This window comes from Typha angustifolia, chromosome 8, assembly GCF_048772165.1.
Source record: "Typha angustifolia cultivar Huaian chromosome 8, ASM4877216v1, whole genome shotgun sequence".
Taxonomy (NCBI): Eukaryota; Viridiplantae; Streptophyta; class Magnoliopsida; order Poales; family Typhaceae; genus Typha; species Typha angustifolia.
In genome coordinates, this window is record NC_133246.1 from 8,090,416 (window position 1) to 8,096,187 (window position 5,772).

Consider the following 5,772-nt stretch of genomic DNA (forward strand, 5'->3'; position numbering starts at 1 on the left):
ATTTGGTTAATAGTATGATTTATTTGGTGATGGATTATGTGAGCATGGATATGTTAGCAGGTTTTATTTGATGATGTCATGATTATAAGAGCATAGGAGTGTATCTGTGTGTGATGGGCTCCGCCGGACCTGTCACGTGCGCCGCGCGTGCCATGTGGAGACGTAGGCATGCACGTGCCTATGCCGAGCGGGGGCGTTACATTAGGTGTGTTTGCGATGCAAACTGGGTTAGATCATTGAGCTTGATGGATTGAATGTATTTATGTAATTTGCTTATATAATTTAGTTAAAGTTTAGTTAAAGTACTAGTATATTAGAATTTGTTTAATTAGCTAATATAGCCCTACACAATTTTAAGAGAACATTCATAAGATATTCATTTAATGTCCAACTATTATGAAACAAATTGGATAAGATCGATGACATCACGATCTAGAACTTTCATATTCAATTTTCTCTATATTCAGACTATATATGTAGATAAACAAACTAATCCAAGAAGAATAAAGAAGATTAGTTTAACTAAATATATTAGTTAATTTATGACTCTTTTATTTTATTCTCTATAAATAGGCACTTATGGCTTGTACATTAGGCATGCTTTAGAGTATAATAAAGTTGTTTTCCTTAATCTCTCTGTCTCTCTCTCTCTCTCTATTAAATCCTTTTATCCCTTATCCCTTTCCTTAGCAGCTTTCACCTTCACTGCAATAGTATTCTTTTTCACTGTATGCAACACTTTCTTCTCTGACTTCTACCTCTTCATCTCTCTTTGATTTAAACATTTCTATCTCCCGTACAATTTTTATTTTTGTCTACTACCACAGTTGTGAGCCAATCATTTATATTCAACCATCTATTACTTTCGCAAGCCACCACCAGCATACATCTTTTTTGCTACCACCATATCACCGTTGGCCTACCATCAATATCCCATACCTAGAAGTCCATGTCTCCATCCATAGAATCCCCTAATGGGTTACGGTACCAAAAGATAGGCTACGAAACGATTCTTTCAAGATTTTGATTTATTATAGGAACCAGTCTGCGTAACCGTGGGAAAATATTAGTCAAATATTCTCCTATAGTCAAAAAATTACGAAACCAAGTGGATTAGATTCGTAACTCCTTAATCTATAAACCGATTGGCTTTGTTATCTCCTCAACGACGATCGGTGCCTCAAGAAGGACCAGTAGTGGGAACACACCAAACCGATACCCCATAGGTCCAGGTGCGACATGTTAGTGTCAATGATCCTCTTTTACCTATGCCTACACATCATTCCCCACCTTCGTTACAAAACCCAAGACTAGTGGTGGTGGAACCCAAGACGCGTACGGCACCGGTGTGCTTCGTCGATGATCAGGATTACCACTTTGAGGATAAGATTGATCCCTTTGGAGATGGTGATGGACGTGCTTGAAGATTTAGAGAAGGAGATCAACATGCACAAATATTTAGACTTAAACCAAGGGTCTTTCGCGAACCTAACAATGCTATTCGGGAAAGAACTACACGCTTTGACTTTTCAAAATTCTAAGGCGGTGATCCAACGGATTGGGTGTTTCAAATTGAACAATATTTTCATTATCAAGGGACAGCAAATGATGCAAAAGTCCAGATGGCTGATACACTTAGGATTTTATCTAATTAGCTAAATCCAACTCTGCGCAGTTTCGGAACAATATTTGTTGAATATTCGACACATATCCAAATAATATCAAACCAGTTGGATAAGGTCGATAACCTCTAGATCAATAACTTTGATATTCATGACTTCTCCAGATTTGGAATATATCTATGACAAAACGAAAGCTTAATACAAAAGGTATTCGGAGAAGATAAGGAATACTAGTTTAGTTGGTTTGTTAGGGTTTCATATTGTTTTAGGACTTGTTGGCTAGCCTTTATAAATATGTGGATGGCACCCAACTTTATATTGCTATTGGATTCTTGATTTCTTGCCTCCTATCTTCTCTCTAGACTCCTCCCTCCTCTCTCTTCACCATCCTTCCACCTCTTCCGTTGGCAAGGTTTCTCTTCGCTTCTAATCTCCCTCGACTGTCGAGCCACCCCTCTTCTTTGGGATCTTGACCACTTTGTTCCCTTTGTCTACTTTCCTTAGTCACTTCCATAATCTCCTACATTTCCCTTCCGTGATGAGCTGAGGTATGCATGTATATCTGACCCAGATATTTTGGGATTATTGCAAGAGGTGATGTATTATCCAGAGCGTCATCTAGAGTTGGAGAATTGAGGCGATTTGCTGCTAGATCGCGAATGCATTTGGGTATTGGAGCGTATTGGTCCGGTTGCATATCATTTGGAGCTGCTAGATGGGTCGAGAGTGCACCCTGTCTTTCATGTTTCAATATTGAGAGAGCGCATTGGAGATCATGAGATTGTTGGATCGGTTCTACCGGAGCCATTGGAGGAGATTGAGATTGTAGAGCTAGTTTGAGTACTTGCTAGATGTCGACGATGACATAGTACCAGATTGGAGATGGAGATTCTAGTTGAGTGGCTTGGCAAGCCATCTGATGAGGCGACATGGTAGTTGGAGACTGATATCTTGGAACATTTCCCTGACTTTTCACCGTAAGGGCAAGGTGGGGAAAGCGTGGTGAGCTGATACATGTAGGATTTTATCTAATTAGCTATATCCAACTCTGCGCAGTTTTAGAAAAATATTTGTAGACTATTCAACACATATCCAAATAATATCAAACTAGTTGGATAATAGGTCGATAACCTCTAGATCTACAACTTTGATATGTATTATTTCTCCAGATTCGGAATATATCTATGACAAAATGAAAGCTTAATCCAAAAGGTATTCGGAGAAGATAAGGAATACGGGTTTAGTTGGTTTGTTAGGGTTTCATATTGTTTTAGGACTTGTTGGCTAGCCTCTATCAATATGTGGATGGCACCCAACTTTATATTGCTATTGGATTCTTGATTTCTTGCCTCCTATATTCTCTCTAGACTCCTCCCTCCTCTCTCTTCACCAGCCTTCCACCTCTACCGTTGGCAAGGTTTCTCCTCGCTTCTAATCTCCCTCGACTATCGAGCCACCCCTCTTCTTTGGGATCTCGACCACTTCGTTTTCTTCATCTACTTCTCTTAATCACTTCCACAATCCACCCTCATATCCATACCCATGCATAACCCTAACATCCACTCCACCCGTCACCACCATCATCGCCCACGTTATTTCATATTTTCGTCCCTGCTACAGTTCGAATCTACAAAGGGCATAAATACGAAAGTTGTAGATTAGGAAGATATGGATCCAACTCAATTAGTTTTGTAATTTTATAACTAACGAAGAATATCTGAGAAATATTTTCCCACAGTTGTGCGGACTGTTTCCTACAATAAATTCAGATCTTAAGGAATTGTTCCGTAGCCGATCTTTTGGTTCTAGATCCCATCAATTTGGTATCCGAGCTTTAACAAATTGGTATTAGAGCCTATCAATTGCTATCAGAGCCTTTCAATTGGTATCAGAGCCTATCACTTTGGTATCAGAGCCTATTAGGCAAGCTTTCACCGCCAAGGAACGACATTGCATTTATATAAATCGGTTATTCGCGGTGGAGGATTTACCGGATGGGCTAACTTTTGTAGGAGAATTATACGCAGATTTGGGTCAGCGGCATATGAATATTTTGCTGCCACATTAAGCAAGATGGTTTAGAGGACGACCGTATTGGAGTACCAAGCAGAATTTGAAAGAGTTAGTAGTCATTGTAAGCGACCTTGGCCCGAACCGACATTGATGAGCACATTTATTTCAGGGCTGCGAGATGAGATACAAGTAGATGTCCGTACTCTATATCCAATCACTCTTGAGGAGGCCTTTGAGAAGGCCGTGAGGATGGAGGAAAAACTTAAGGCTCTCAAGATGGCAGTAAAAATAAATTGGGGCAACCGAGATGGGTGGTTTACACCTAGAACGCTGGTTGAAAATTCTACAAATTCAAAAATAATAGTTGCAAGCACTAGACCATGACCACCTTCAAGACCTTTTGATGGGTTACGGTACCAAAAGATCGGCTACGGAATGATTCATTTAAAATCTGAATTTATTATGGAAAGTAGTCCACGCAACTGTGGGAAAATATTCATCAAATATTCTCCTGTAGTCATAAAATTACTAATCTAAGTGAATTAGATTTGTAACTTCCTGATCTACAACATTCGTATTTATGCCCTTCTCAGATTCGAACTACAACTAGGACGAAAACACAAAATAACGTGGGTGATGCTGGTGGTGACGAATGGAGTGGATGTTAGGGTAATGGATATGTATGGAGGTGAAGGTAGATGGTGGATGTGGTTAAGGGATGTAGACGAAGGGAACAAAGTGGTCGAGATCCCAAAGAAGAGGGGTGGCTCGACAGACGAGGGAGATTAGAAGTTATGAGAAACCTCGCCAACGGTAGAGATGGAAGGATGGTGAAAAGGGAGGAGGGTGAGAGTCTAAAGATAAGATAGGAGGCAAGAAATCAATAATCCAAGTCCATAATGAATTTGGTTGCCATCCACATACTTATAGATGCTAGCCAACAAGTCCTAATTATAATAAGTAACCCTAATTCTAAAGGATTCCCGCCGATTGCGTTCGAATGCGCCCGATCACGTTCGAACGCACAAAAGACATTCTCTATATGTGCGAATGCGATGTAGACGTTCGAACTCGCCCAACCGTGTTCGAACGCACATTATGCATTCTCTGTATTTGTGAACTGGATGCAAGCGTTCATAAGGGCGTTCGAACGCGACCCCACATGCATTCGAATGCGACCTACAGAAATTTTATTTTAATAAAAAAAATGACTAATGTAATAAGAAAAAGATCCTAACTAAGTGTATCTCCTTCTTCCAATGTTAGAGGAGGCACAAGATCACTCATTCAAACTCTCACACCTGTCCAAGTGGAGGAGCGAAGAGCGAAGGGCCTTTGCTTTTGATGCGATGAACGTTTCGCCCCCAGTCATCGGTGTTCCAAACCGATCGGGAGTGTGATGCTGATACACTAAGTTAGGATCTTTTCTTATTGCATTAGGTGTTTATTTTTATTAAAATAAAATTTCTATAGGTCGCGTTCAAATGCCCTTGTGAATGCCTTGTGAATGTCTGCATTAGGTTCGCAAATACAGAGAACGCATATTGTAAGTTCGAACGCAGTCAAGCGAGTTCAAATGCCCATGTTCGAACGCTTGTGTCACATTTGTAAATCCAGAGAAGGGGCTTTTTTGAGTGCGTTCAAACGCAATCGGGCGTGTTCAAATGCAATCGACGGGAATCCTCTAGAATTAGGGTTTCATATTATTTTAGGACTTATTGACTAGCCTCTATAAATATGTGGATGGCAGTGAACTTTATCATGCTATTAGATTCTTGATTTCTTGCCTCCTATTTTCTCTCTATACTACCCTCCTCCCTCTTCGCCATCCTTCCACCTCTACAGTTGGCAAGGTTTCTCCTCGCTTTTAATCTCTCTCATTAGTCGAATCACCCATTTTCTTTGGGATCTTGACCACTTTGTTTCATTCGTCTACTTCCCTTAATCACTTCCACAATCCACCCTCATCTCCATACCCATCCATAACCCTAACATCTACTCCGCCCATCATCACCACCATCACCCACATTATTCCATGATTTCATCCCTGCTATAGGTTGAATCAGAGAAGGGCATAAATACAAAAGTTGTAGATCAGGAAGTTATGGATCGAACCCAATTAGTTTCATAATTTTCT